The sequence below is a fragment of the Ictidomys tridecemlineatus genome, chromosome 6 (assembly GCF_052094955.1).
Source record: "Ictidomys tridecemlineatus isolate mIctTri1 chromosome 6, mIctTri1.hap1, whole genome shotgun sequence".
Lineage (NCBI taxonomy): Eukaryota > Metazoa > Chordata > Mammalia > Rodentia > Sciuridae > Ictidomys > Ictidomys tridecemlineatus.
The window spans coordinates 31,928,932-31,945,270 of NC_135482.1; positions in this window are offsets into that span (position 1 = coordinate 31,928,932).

Below are 16,339 nucleotides of genomic sequence, written 5' to 3' on the forward strand. Positions count from 1 at the left end.
AAGTGAAAAAAAAAGAATGAAAGAAAGAAAAGAAAAAGAAACTAACATCCATCCAAGAATTCAAGGCAAGTACAAGTCCACTGTCTCCAAAAGAAAAAGTAAACAGAAGAGATTTATTTTTTTTCTTTACTCCTCCTGGTAGTTAGAGCTTGATCATGTATAACTTAGCAAAACATTTAAATATTGAAAGTATGAATAAAAGGTTCCAATTTATTAAAGATATTTGCTTAGCATTGTGTTTCTCAACTGGAGCACTTTTACAATGCTTGGAAACATTTTTGATCATGCAATCCAGTGTGTGCTACTGGAATCTAATGGGTAGGAGCCAGAGTGCTTCAGTTGAGCAACGCTGGCCTAGCCCTGAACATAGCAGTGTCATGGCAGCAGTTTGTATGGATGTGGCTGATGTCTTGCGTGTGTCTAAGCCACAAGGTCCTGAGCAAATGGCTTCAGTAGCAATACTTTGGCATCTTGGCTATGCCTTGCCTTTTGGGATTCCTACTTGATCTCAGCTCTCCAGGGTTTTACTAATTTTATACATGACATACTTATCCAAAAAAAAAAAATCCTTAATACTGAAGTTAATAAATTTTCATGTTAACTGTCAAGAAAATCTAATCAGTAGAGATAGTTCATTAGTAGAGATAGTTGCATTTATTCTTATGAAATAATCTAACTTACTTTTTGGAAAATAAACAATACTCACCATTTATTAAGTACTTCTATTTGCCAAAGGAATACACACACAATATCTAATTTATTTTCTATGCCACTTTGGGAAAGAAGCATCAATGTCTCTAAGAAATTGTGAAACTACAGCAACCTTAAGGCATCCACCTTATAAATATCAGATCTCAAGTTTCAAATCAAGGTCTTTTCAATTCTAAAGGCCTTTACTCATTAACCAGGCCTTTTTGCTACTTCATATATATATATAAGCATTCATATCTTATATCTCAGAAACCAAATTCTAACCTTCTCTAAATTACTGTCTATTTTACTCATCTCTATTTAACTTCCATCTCACTCTATTCTGGCTTTTTATTCTTAAGATTCCATTACCATATCTCTTCACAAATCACCACTGACTTTCTAGGTTTCAAATCTAAGCAATCTGTCTAATTCCTCCTTGTCAAAATTCCATCACCACTCTATCTTCAGGACATCTTTTATTACTTGGTTGCCTTAGCGAAGTACTCCATCTCTGTTTAATTATAGGCTCTTTTAACTCTGTCCAACTCTTGAACATTGGTGCTCATTTGTTCTCCCTCTTTGTCCTCTCTCCCCTGGTGCTGCATACTCACCCCAGATAACCTCATTTATGCTCAATGTCATTTTATAATTGCTTATAAGATTATTTTATATTAAAATTAATTTAATCAAGAACATTATACAAAGAATGTAAATGCTATAGTTAAATTCACAAGCCTTTAGGTAGCTACCTGTATGCTTGACAAATGAAAAATTCCATCTACTTTTAGAAAAAAAAAATATTCTCTGAAATAATACTTAGCCTTTTGGGTACTTCCTTATTAATTAAAGTCACATCATTCAATGCTTCCAAAGTTTGACTTAGGGTTTTCTATAAAATGTTATGTTCTATGTTTAAAATAGTACAACGTGAAATTATTAAGTTATCCCAATCTCCCATGCACAGGTGGAGAAATGGCTTTATTTCCTTGACTGCTTTCTTTGTTCCTGCTTGAGGCAAAGATGGGTTACTATTACTTAAGGATAGAAAGCTTTCCCAATGTGTCTGAAAATTGTGCCTTCTTACACTGTGGCTGTGATTATAGATATACAGTGGGAACTGCATACCGAGATCCATTAAACCTGAAGAGACCTAGATATTTCTTCCATTTGCTGGCTGGCCTGCAGCAGTTTTGCAGAGTGGGTCACAGCAGGGTAGGAAAATCCTCTCTCTCCATACTGTGATTAGCAGTGGTTACTCTATGACAAAAACAAAACAAAACAAAACAAAAACCTCTTTCTAAAATAGCATTACAATGTCACACAGCTTTATAAGTTTAAGTACATACTTGCCATTTTCCTGGAAGCAAGCTGTCCAGTGACAGCATGGCTAGGTCAGAAGGGGAATCAGGTCTCACCTACACAGTATTCTAGGAAGTGGTTTTGAAACCATCCATATTTCTCCCTCCCTTTTGGGGAATTTCTTTTCAGGAAGATCTGCTATCAGCATATGCCAGCTGACTTCAGTCAAGCCTTTTCAATTTATCAAAGATATTTTAATAATGCTAAACTTCTAAAGGAAAGGGGGGTAGGACACTACATTGGTTTGCATTAAATAAAGGGAATCGTCTCAGATAATGCTGATATACCCACTACCAGCAAAAGAAATGCCTGCCAGTTTTTATCAGTTTATTTCACTTGGCAATCAACCATAACATGAAGGATAGTTTTACAGAAAATAGTTCTTATTAATATTAATAAGTAATAGTGGATAGAAATAAGATCCTTAATTGATATTTTTCATTGGTCTTTGTATAAAAACAGACTTATAAATAATATACTCAAAAAATATCCCCATTTCCATAAATATTTAAATTAATTTTCACCAAATTATTAAGCATAGGTTGAAATATGTTATACAGATTTTGACTGGGTTCTGGTACTTCTGAAGACATTAAAAAGAGAATGGCATTTGCATTTAATATCTAGGATACCACCTGTCGTGAAAAAATGTCATATTGTAACATTTATACTTTTATCCTTTAAATACAAACTGGAAAATTAAGAATTACTATCTCAAATGACATTTTTTTTTGTATTTGCATTATGCTTGATTTCTTTTAAGGCTCTTCCTCAATTTCCCTAAATTGAAATTCTTTTAGTAAAACCATACATTATAATCTTGATATTAGGAAGATGTAACTCTGGAGAAGGAATCCTAAATTGACTAGGTTATAAATGATAATTGAAAAGGAAGTCTTCTAGATAAATGGGAAAATACAAAACAGACACATTTTTTAGATTGTTCCTAGTTTGATAAAGCTAACAAAAGTTATTACAAGCAGGAGATAGGGTATTAAAGAAATTAACAAGATAATCTTATTGTCACTATTTGATATCTCAGAAATAAGCAAAACAATCAGATAAAACTATTATTCATTGTAAAGGCTATACTCACCAAATTAAATAAATGATAGGATATTAACACTAATGAAACATTTCAATAGTTATTAACAGATATCACACAAAAATCATTAGCTCCTCTAATAGAATAGTAAGCCAGGAAATATTTCATTCACAGTGGGTATAGAATATTTAAGAATGTGAAAAAAATAATTTTATAGTTTATTGTTATAAAGGGTAAGATACATGCTATTTATGAGAGGAAAAACTCTTATAAAAACAAATCTTACAGATTAAAGGCATTCCAATGAGAAATGTTTTTTGAAATGAAATGCAGTGACTTTTTAAAAAATATGTTTTTTTTAGTTATCGATGGACACAATGCCTTTATTTCATTTATTTATTTTTATGTGGTGCTGAGGATTGAACCCAGTGCCTCACGCACACGAAGCAAATGCTTTGCCACTAAGCCACAATCCCAACCTCTAAGTGAGACTTTTTAAATACAAGATTTGTTTGAAAGAGTGAATATCAAAAACATTCTATGAAACCTAAGTGGCCAGCAGGTGGAACTCAGAAAAATGATAGCTTTGGACCAAGGAATAAAAGTGCACTGTTGTTAGTTCAGAGCCCTGAATGAATCCCACATCTGATATGTCTGAGGAAAATAGCACATCAGCACTATTTTTGTGACCTGATCTTAAGTAAACTTATATAAAAAAAAAATAACATGCCATCCAATGTTTGCCAGTACTAGGCCACCATTCTTTAACTGGAGTTTTTCCTAATACTCAAGACTGACTCATAAGCATGATTCTAAGAACCTCATAGGACATCTGGTTCTCCACTTTAGTAGAATAGTTTGAGGTGGGATGATTGGTGTGTCCTGAAGTGGGGAATGAAACACCAAGTGTTTGAATCTGGGACCCTGATTCCAGGTAGGTCTACTGATCCCACCTGGTTCCAAGCTCTGGATGGAAATTTAGAAATTTCTAGGCATATTCCTTACGTCTGGCATCCTAACTCACCAGGTATCATGAGACTTAGAACCAGAAATTATCCCAATGTGTACATATTCTATATGCTGAGCAGAGTAACTATAAATGTACCATCTGCTTTTCTTTTTTTCTAGAATTATAAAATTACATTTTATCAGAATTCCTGTTTTTGTGGAGTATAAACTATAGCTGTGCTACAAACAGTGAATTTATATGGATGAACTTACATTTTTCTTAGTTATATCTTAGTATATCTATTGTACAATATGCTCACAACTTAATACATAATATTATGACTTTCCTCTGCCACACTTCACTTATGAGAGCTGAATTTGGAGTGTTCCTAGGATTTATTTAAAATCTGAATGAAAGGAAACATATATTTGAGTTGGACTGACTTTTAACTGGTTTTAGTAGGATATTTTAAATTTGATTTGTAGTCATTTCTGTATGTGTTTGTGCTACCGCTTATGATTCAAAGGGCCTTCAGAAAGATTTCTATCATTGACTACATTGATTTACCATGTGAAATACAAGGACCCACTCTCTAAGGTGCAGGCTGGAGGTAATATTGCAATATAAGCATGCCAAATATCTCCTGCTTGGCACCAGAAGACTGTGGGTAGTGGAGGAAAAAAAAGGTTGAAACATACAGAACCAGAACTAGAACTATTCTGTGGAAAATTATTCCAAACATTATATATATAAAATTTTAAGCAACTGATTTTGTTTGCTCTAATGCCTAGCAAGAACAGAAATCCTCTATTGTTAAAAATAAGCATCAAATACAATTATAAGTTCACCATCTCTTTGTTTTAATGGGAAATGTGCACTATGTGATTTATCAGAATTACTGTGTTTGTAGGATATAGACTGAAAGCAGCCCTGCAGTACCTGAGTTTGTTTGCATGTGAAGTCTCATGTTTTATGTATAGGGATCATGTTTACCATATCTAACACATTTGTCTTGATGAAGTCTAGCAGTTTCAGATAAAGTGATGTGTAAAATTGACACCAATGCAGAAAAACAGCATGAAGAAACAGTGTTCCACTGATAAAACTCTTATATGTTTGTCAATAATTCAAAATACATAGTGCAAAAGCAATTTGTTGTATTAAGTAAAAAGTATCTCAGTGCAATGTAGAGACAATGTAAACATATATCTGAAGGGCTGTCTTGTAGGCCTTAATTTCAGATTAGTTTTCTACATTTTTTTTCAGGATTATTGATCTTGCCAAAATTTAAATATGACAGGAAGAAAGTATATTAGTGAAAGCCAGACTTTTAAATGGAATGAAGAAAAATATTAAAAACACAGTAGGGTTTCAACATTCCCAAACTATATCATCACACAATAAATTAAAACATATGAAGATTAAAATTACAAATAAACTTTTCTAAACTTTGTTTTTGGAGGTGGGTAGGGATTGAATTCAGGGGCACTCAGCCACTGTGCCACATCCATAGTCCCATTTTGTAATTTATTTAGAGACAGGATCTTACTGAGCTACTTAGCACCTTGCTGTTCCTGAGGCTGGCTTTGAACTTGTGATCCTCCTGCCTCAGCCTCCTGAACCACTGGAATTATAGGCATGCACCACCATGCCCAGTTTAAACTCTTAATAACACAAATAAAATTTAGTTAACTAAGCTAGAGGAACAGCTAAATTATCCTTATATTGACTCTAAAGAAAATAGTATTTTAACCTTGTGGTTTTATGAAGAGATGATAAAAGATTATGTTAAAAAAATAAAGAATAAACATACTATACGGGTTTACAGAAGTCTGAAAGCAGTGAAAATATTCTTCAATTTTTCTATTTAATGATTTGTAGTATTTTTTTGGCAAGGATATAAAATAAAATAGTATCCTGAGAAAACAATTATACAATTTCTATCCACAGTCTAAACAACAAAGCCAAGGTAAATGATTTATTATATCACACTTAAAGCAGAGAAGGTCAATTAATGACCTAAGTATTCAAATTCTGAGAAATAGTATCTAATCCATGTATTTTAGTAATTCCAGTATAGTATTCAGACATGATGTGCTTAATTCTTGAATTACCAATGATATACCTTTATAGAGAGCTGAATGATAGCTCCCAATACTGTCTTTAAATGCTTAGTCTAAAATCCTTGGCAAATTATTTTCCCATTTCTTTCTCTCATGCCTGCTATCTAGTCTGACAGTGAATTGTATAAATTCTACCTCCAAAAAATACTCAGAATATAACCACTTCTCACTACTGCTCTTCTATCTCCCTGATGCAATCCATCATCCCTCACCTGCATTATTCCAAAAGTGTCCTAACTGGAGAGCCTTTTTCCATCTTTGTTGTTCTTCCCTCCTATAAGTCAGCTGTCACACAACAGCCAGAGTAAGCCTATTAATGTCAAATGAAGCCACTCCTCTGTTCAGATCATTCTAATGACTTTTCATCTTCTTAACAAAATCCTAAGTCCTGCCATGATTTGCAAGGCTCTGTGTGATATGGACCCCACAACTCTTGCCTGGTCTTATCCTCTACTACCTCACCTCCTGTATGCTTTTGTTGTGCTGACCTCTCAGGAAACACCACTTTTCTGCTCAGGAATACTGCCTTTCCTAGAAATCCTCTTTCTTTATACCTGCTTACTGTCATTTTCTTCAAGACTTTACTCAAATCCACTTTCTCAGTCAAATACTCCCTATTAACATGCATTTTTTGGTCCTCAGACAATCTAATCCTTTTTCTTGTTTTATTATTCTCTGTAGTATTTGTCAGTATGGAATACAGTCTATATTTTTCTTATTACTACTGTTTATTTTCTTCATGCTCCTATCTGGTATGTAAATTTTATGAAAGCAGGGATTTTAAAAATGTTTTGTGTTTAATTATATCTATAGAATCCTGAAGATGTCCCCAATGGGGTAACTACCCAATAAAATTTAGTTTAACTCTCATTAATTTACAGTAAATATTTTGGAGTGATCTTTTTTAAAGTAGTCCATATATGTAAATTAAGTTGTATTATGTCCTTTTTACAACATGAATTACAAGTGGTGCTGCTTCTGGTCATTGCTTTCCAATCAACCAGTAATTCTGTAGAATTACTGTAGCAGCTTAGGACTTACCTATGTGTTTCATATTTTGTTACATTTCTTAGTGAAGTTGGCATGCTTTTTCTCAAATACTAATATGGTCATTTCAGTCCTGCTAAACATGCTTCAGTAGCTTAAATCCTAGTGTTCTCATTACAAGGTAGTTTCTTCAGGTTCAAGGAGGAACACTGGAAAGATGTGAATGAGAATAATGCCTTATAATGTGATATGAGCTTAGATTCACAAAAGTGAAATTATTTACTGAAAAGATAATTATTTATGAGGTTTGGTACTATAGTTTCTGTTACTACAAAACTTTCATGATGTACATCATAACTCATCACCATGGATATGTAGAAAAAAAGACATTGATAACCTGGGGTTTTAAAGGAAAGAAAATGCATCTTATTGTTTTGTTTTTTATTTTATCTTATTTATTTATCTATTTTTTGGTGGGGTCAAATAACTTAGACTATTTCTAATTTTCATTCATGGCATTTTGACCAGCTGCATGAACTAGGGGTGTAATCTTGGCTTAATTTAACAGTAATTACCTTCTGAAATTCCTGAAATCTTAATTGCAATCTTAGTTTCTTCTTTTAAATGTTTATTAGGTACCTCATACTTTTAGTAACTGTCTTGAAGTTTTTTTCCCAGAGACTTAATAGTCCTTTGAGGAAAACAAAACCACAAAGTTACTCTATGAGATGTTTTCAACAACCTGCTGCTACAGGAAAGGCCCCAAAGTGATACACCTCATTGCAATCTTAATTACATTTGAGCTAGCCAAGTAACACAAGTGATTCATATCTTTGACTGATTAGGTGGTCTACACTGAATCCTTTTCAATTTATTCAAAATGAAAATTTAATGTATGGAAATACTACATAATACTTTAATTGTACATAACAGAAGTCCTAGAGCTAGAACTTAAATTGTAATCTCTGTTGAATATACTTAGATTTATCTGGGTAGGCACAAGTAGCCAAGGTAGCTTCATTGGTAGGAATTTTGGTTTGCCTGTGAACACTGTGAGCAAAGGACACTTTGGGGCATGAATGGATTGTCAGCATTTTGATAGTGCAAGATGGCTGCTTTTCAGATAACCTGCAGAGCTGAAAAAGTCAGTTTGTGTTTACACTAGTATGGAAAGTACAGTATGCGAGTAATGTTTGCATAATTGTGGGCTAGGAGGAGAAAATAAAGCAGTTACAAAACAGAGAGCACATGCTAGACAATAATTACTGGCCTATGAAACATCTCTCCAAGTAGCCAGGCACCATCTTCTTTTTGGTGAGAATAACTCCTCCCCCCATTATATCTGTCAACCATGGAACATAATCCATTATCCTCAGGAATGGGCTCGTGATTCTTATATATATATATATGTGTGTGTGTGTGTGTGTGTGTGTGTGTGTGTGTGTGTGTGTGTGTACACACACAACACCACCCGTACTTGCCTGAAGGATTTTGGAATTGGAATAAAAGAGAAAGGTTTATTTACTCTCTGATTGTAAAATGCAGATTTCTGAAAGTTGCCAGTTCCAAACCTCCAATATTATCTTTGATATAACAAAGGAAATCAATGGAGGTGAGAAAGTATAAGAGAGAAGAAGGAAAAGGAAAAGTGAAAGATAGAGATTGAGGTATGGTGGCACTGGAGTTTTCTAATTGTTATAGCTTAGCATTAACTTTGCCTTTCTTGCAATTGTGAGTTTTCTAAGTGTTAGAGTCAGATTTTGTTTTGTTTTGTTTTTGCTGCTATGATCAAAAGAACTGACAAGAACATGTTTAGAGGAGGAAATGTTTATTTGGAGCTCAAGGTTTCAGAGGTCTCATTCCATAGACCACCAACTCCATTGCTCTGGGCTGGAGGTAAGGCAGGACATCATGGCAGAAGGGTATGGAAAGGAAAGCAGCTCAGGACATGACAATCAGGAAGCAGAGAGAGTTTGACTCACTAGGGAAAAAACATAAACTCAAAGGTATGTTCTCCCTGACCTATCTTCTCCAGCCACTGTCCACTCACCTATAATCACCACTCAGCTAATCCAATCAAGTGGATTAATGCACTGATTAGGTTTCTCATAACCTGATCATTTCACCTCTAAACCCTTTTGCATTTTCTCACACATGAGCTTTGTGGGAATTCCTCCTACCTAAACCATAACTCTAAACGGTATATTTCTCTTTCATTTTTTTAAAGTGGATTTTATTTGAATTTCTGAACTATCCAATAAAGTCATGCATGTTACAATATCCTTTTAATCCAATAAATTTACAAATATTATAAATGTTAACTAATATGACTGGTGACCTATCAAAATAATAGAAAGAAGTATAGAAAAGTATACAAACAAAAATAAATGACAAGAATTCACAATGGGCAGATTTTCAGTTTCAGACAGTCCTTTGGATAGTTTTCTTGATCCTAGTTCCTTTTTGACTTTATTCTATTTCATTGTTAGTGCTTTGATCAAATTTGCAAATTTTGAAAACCCTGAGGGTATGATTTTTATCTGGGTCTTGGAAGGCATAGGATTGATACCTACCACTAAGCTATAGTTAAACATGCTATTATTTATGGAGGTAGAAGGTGAGAGAAATTTCACCTGCTGTGACAAATTTGTGATTTACAAAATAAAAAATAAAAGTATCTGCTCTGACAGATGAGAAGTTTTTATCTAAGGAATACGAGAACAGAGTTCAGAGACAGATTTCCTAGAAGCAGAAATGGTACTGAAGGGCAAAAGACCCTTGGACCTGAAATACTTGAACAAATATTGACATTAGAGTTGTAAGAGAAGCAAGATTATGCGTCACAGTTCACAGCTGAATGAAGATTCTTGAGTGAGACAATGCAACTAACACATGATGGTAAAGAGGATGACTGCAAGTAGAATGTCCTCTGGGTACCCAGAGACTTGTAGCATTACTCAAATCACTTATGCATACATAGCTCTAGGGAGCATACTTTATGCATGCTTAATGAATCAGAGTTTGGGGAAAGTATTTTCCATCTTAGTGCATAGTTCCAGCCTTTTCTAATACCACCTAGTTCCTGAAACTTATTTTGCATAAGTCAAAGAGTGTATTAAGAATTTCTGTTTGAATGTTCAGTGTATTCTGTAATAATCAATCAGACTATGACCTTCTCCTGGTGTCTGAAATGCCTGGACACTCTGGGTAATGTCATGCTCTCCTAGTAGTTTTGCAGGACACTAAGCACCTATTCTCTCTTCTGTCAGTAGCATCTCACCCTTTCCAATCCCACATTTTCATGATCTTTATGGGGTTGGCTCAACAATATACACTGAATATGGGCAGTGTTATTGGCTTAGATATGACCATATGGCTTAGTTTTTCCCAATGGTGCTTAGATATAAGATTTTGTATTAGGGGAATAGGACAGACACACAGACACACACATGTACACACACAGTACTCGACTCTGGAAATAACTGTTTTTGCATTAAACATTTGACAGAAGCCAATGTGAAAGAGAGCAAAATTAGATATATTCTAAAAGTAGGTCTAACGATATCATACGAAACCCCTGGCATTAGTATTGTCCTATTTATTTATTTTGTGTGAGTGGGCACATTCCTCTATTTATTTATTCTTTTAATTTGTTTTAACTTTTATGCTGAAGTAATCATAGTCTCATATAATATTGCAAAAATAATCATGATTGGTTTCTTGTACCCAATACTTGTACCCAATGGTGATATCCACATAACTATAGTGCATGATCAAAATCAGGAAATTGACTGGTACAGGATACTTAACTAAACTACAAACTTTATTCTGATTTTATCATATTTTGGATGCATTCATTGTTTATTCTGTTGTGTATAATTATATGGAAATTTTTATACACGTATAAATTCATATAATCATCATTGTTATTAAGCTGAAGGACCACTCTTACATAATTATATCTTTTCTCCCTGCTACACTTGTCCATTCCCATTTTCTATACCTGTGTCATTGGAATCACACAGGGTATAACCTTTAAAATTGTCTCTGTTACTGAAGCCAGTTGAGGTATTATATCACTTCCATCTGTGTTCCAATTCACACAGCATCAAGATAATGTTTATCTTAACCCCTCTGGTATTTGCTCATTCAGTGTAACTGAGCTTCCTACTGTTTCTTTAATTAGCTTCAGTCTGCCCACAGGGAATGCTATCTTGCTGAAAACTACCTCAGCATCAGAGACTCCAAGGAGTTGGTTGGCTCTGGACTTCTCCTGCCTTTTGCTCAGTAACTACAGCTCTCAAATATTCAACTTCTCTACAGTGTCCTTCTGGAAAATGGGAGGTCATGTTCAAGGTTAATATGTCATTTTCAAAATTCTACTTTAACAGCTATCATAAAGACATGATTTCTGAATTTATAAGAAGATTACTTTCACATGATGAAACAGGAAGTATTAAGAACCCTCTATCTATTAAAGAAAAATGATTCACAAATATGAACACCCCCAAAGAAAGTTCCAGGGGCTTATGCCAAGCATGGTAAATCCTAGCAAATATTTAAGGAAGATATAATAGAAGTGACTACTTCTCAACTTGTCTATAACATCACTATAAACTTGATGATGAATTCTGACAAGGATGCTATAAAATATCATAAGAGATTTATATTCCTTATGAATACAGATACAAAAATATTTAACAAAGTATCAGCAGGCTGAAATCGGCAATATCTGTACAAATTCTCAAAAATATTTCATGAACAAATGAGATTGAGATTTATTCCATCAAGATAAATTTGTGTTAACATTTGAAAATGATGTAACTGTTTCCATCATCACATGCTTTATGATCAGCAATTTCTTCAAATAGCTCACATATTGGCAATTCACATCAATATTAAAAATTGAGGCAAATGCATTGGTCATGAGATTTTTAATCACATGACCCATGATTGATATAAATATGTGTCACTATCTGCAAAGTAAGTTTTTTATACCAGGTTATATAGTATTGAGAATAGTTCTATATAGTTGAATACTATTGAGATAAAATGAATCAGAATTATATTCATTCAGATAGAATTTAGAGAAAAAACATGAAATTATCAAAATTTATGGTAAAATATTTGTCTTCTGTCATATTTTTTTAAATTCAAACTATTTTATATTTCTTTGGCTATGTACATACTATGTTTAATATATGACTGACTTGAACTCAAGGACATCATTAAAATATAGGCTTTTACTATTGTTACAACTATTAGTAAATCATATTACTAACAAGCTCTGTGGTAAGAAATTAAAAAAAAAACATTGTTTTGCCAGGTGTGGTAGCACATGTCTGTAATCCTAGTGGCTCAGGAGGCTGAGGCAAGAGGAACATGAGTGGAAAGCCAGCGTCAGTAAAAGCAAGACCCTAAGCAATTCAGTGAGACCTTGTTTCCAAATAAAATGTAAAATAGGGCTGGGGATGTGGCTCAGTGGCTGAGTGGCCCTGAGTTCAATCCCTGGTACTCTATCCCCCCTCAAAAAAATAATATTGCTTAACTTATTCAAATAGTTCAAGCAGTCAAAATTACCAACTCAGTAAGCATAATTTGTTTTCATGTTACCAACTTACTACATAAATTAGATAAGATCAATGTAAAAATATTTAGCTTTTTTCAACAGTTCTAGATGTATATATTATTTTTACCAATTTTGCTCTTACATTACTGAGTTGCATGCTATCAAATTTTTGTCTTATGAATATAAAAGCAAATAATAGCTAACCAATCCTATTTGCCAAAAATCCTGAAAAATAATGAAATATTAGAGTCATTTAGGAATATTTTAAAAGATTTAATTAGACTTTATGGTAATTGTAGCTTTACATTTAATAGAAATAATGTCCACCTTTTCTCCATTCTAAAACTAATTGCATATTGATGTTGTTAGTTGATTTTAAAATGTGTTTTGATCTATTTCTTTTTAATAAAAACTACTTTGTTACATAATATTTTTTCTAAGGATATAAAATTAAGCAAGCTTTTACCTGTTCAACTAGTTCACTGTTGGCAACCAACAGTACTTATACAGTTTCTATCTAACTTTATTATACTAAGGAACTAATTTATAATTATGATAAATGTGTCACAGACATGAACAAAATTACTGGTTTAATTTATTTGCTATCTGGGTAAACATTAAACTGAAGATAGATTTTTATTGATTTTAATTTCAATAGGGAGCATTCTTTTTGAAGTCTATAATAAGTCTTCCAAAAGTGAATTAAAAATAAAGACATTCTATGCTACAGTTAAGCCACACCTAATTAAACTTCATTTTTTCCTTTGAATAAGAGACCTAACTCAATGGAGTTTGGAAGCAAAGGGAAGTCATAAATTAGACATAATGTTCCTGTTTATTGTACTTTTTAAAATTCTGACAATTAATACAGGAGATTGCCAAGTGTCAGACCTTCTTCTTAAGTTGAAAAGGCAGGCATTCAAGCCTTCTGAGAAACAAATTGAGAAAACCTACTTACACATGTCGAGATTTCTTTTTTAATTCCTGGGTGAGTTTTATTACAGTCGTGTTGTGGCATGACTCTTGCTCTCTGGTCGTTGCCTTACATTGTCACTTAGAAAGTGCAATAAGCAAAACATTTCTCTTCAGCATAGTGCAGGGGGTCTTTCCACATATATGAGTCCACTTTCATGGGGTCCACTAATTAGCTGTATTTGGCTATGTAAATTGCAGGGACTTACCTTGAAAATGATTGATTTATGATTTCTATTTATAATTTCTATTTATTGATTTATGATTTCTATCAGTTTTCCATTTTTATATAAGAATGTTAAGGTTATCTTGACATGTGACCCATCATAGCAAGATATGTCAGAGGACATGAATCAGTGATTACAATAAATGGAATACAGTTAATAAAAGGCAAATACAGTTGTAGCTTAGTGGTGGAGTGCTTGCCTATCAAGAGTGAGGCATTGGGTTCGATTCTCAGCACCACATTAAAAAAAATAATAATAATGCATAAATAAAATAAAGATATTTATTTAAAAAAACAAATACAGCATATTTTGAGGTGCAGTCCTCTTGAACAATAGCAAAATTTAAAATATTAAATATTAAAAACAAAAATATGTATAAATCCTAAATATAATGTAAAGTGTAAGATGTATATAAATTTTTGTTCACACTTGAGGAGGAGCAGTAATTTCCAGGTAATTTTTGTGATATGACAAATATTGCTCAAGTGGCTATCATGTTTGTTGAAATGAGTTGGAGTCAATTTAATTAACTGGGTAAACTCAAGAGTATTCAGACCTTAATAAGTGGGTTTCTGACTGGTCCTTTTTTAAAAAAAAAAAAAAATCTGCCTGTGAAGATATCTGTACAAAATAATAATTACAGCGATAAGTTAAGATATACTTTACAAAAAATTATTCTCTTAAGAGATTTTTCAGAATAGTTTTGTCCATGTTTTTTTTTTATTTAAAGAGATTCCTTTATTTTTTTTAAACAGGCCTTTACTTTGTTCACTTATTTTTATGTGGTGCTGAGAATTGAACCCAGTGCCTTACACATACCAGGCAAGCACTCTACCACTGAACCACAACCCCAGCTCTTACTCAAGTTTTTGTTTTTGCTTTTTTGTTTCTCAGTTGCCACTACAAGTCCCTGTATCCATGTTCTCTTCCCTAGACTTTCATTGTTAAGACATTGATTCTAATGTCTTAACTATTCCTCATTGCAGAGATTATGTAGATTCTGGTGGCAGATTGTCCTACCTGCTTAACTTTGCCTGTCTGCCCCTCATTCTCTATAGGGGAATTTATACATTTAGGATATTCTATACATTTCAAATATATATATATATAAAATATTATTAACTGTAGTCATTCTGATATACATTAGATCTTCAGTACTCATCTGGCTAACTGAAAGTTTATACTCATCTTTTTCCCTTTCTCAGATTCTGGAAACCACCATTCTATGCTATTATACAAAAGGACAGGGAGAAGAAAATAAAGTAAGTGACCCAAAACAGAAGAATTTGAAATGCTATATTAAGCTAGATGTAAGAGCTGTGAGTCCATAAGAACTTATGTCAATTACATTCATCTACTATATTCTCAGCTCACAAATACTATTGATATTTTAATTCAATAATTCAGAATTAGAATCATATTGTGATAACCTTGAGGTCTCATTCTACATAGTTTTGATTCTTCTACATTTGTTAGTAATTTTGATTGAATTTGAGTGATTATGCCACTGAAATTTCATAAATTTGAATAATAATATGTATTAAGAGATTTTTCTCTTATCTTTATTGTTGAACTTGTAAAAATTTAATTTCAATGAAAAATTATGAATTACTCTTTACAAGGAAGTCATCTTATTTTGCTTTAAATTCTGTAAAAAGAGCACAAAATAGAAATTCTAACTTGGTTTAAATACTCTGAGTACATGCACTATTTTTCAGGGATCAGGAAATACAAGGATACAAAAAATGCTTGTTGACTAAAGAATCAGGAAAACCTTCAATATATTTTTAAAAAATAGAAGAAAGATTGAACTCTCTTGGTTTGTGTCAACAATGTTATAATTGTCAAATATTTCAAGTGATTTTATTGGAAAAAATATCAGTAGAGACTGAGTACATGTAGGATCTGTACCAACAGAAACTACTCTACTAATGACATAGTATTTTGCTTCTATATGTATTTTCTGAATCAAATATATTAAAGTAATTTAATAGTTAAAGTTATATATATATATATATATATTGTGTGTATGTAGTAAGGGAAAAATTTTTGACAGATGTTAATCAAAGAAAGAAAATGAAAATGTGGCAGATATTGATATTCTGACAATTTGGTATGGAATTTATGTTATATACTTAGGTATTATTGTTGGTGTATATTATTAAATTCTCTATCTCAACAAAGGTGCCAAAAATATATGTTGGAGAAAGAGAGATTTTTATTAACAAATGATGGTGAGAAAACTGAATATTCATATGTGGAAGAATGAAATTAGGTTCTCTCTCACCCTGCACAAAAGCAAATCAAAATGGATCAAAGACCAGAATTAGACCAGAAAACTTGCAACTGTTAGAAGAATATATAGGCTCAACACTCCACCACATAGGTGCAGGCACTGACTTTCTCAAAAAAGAC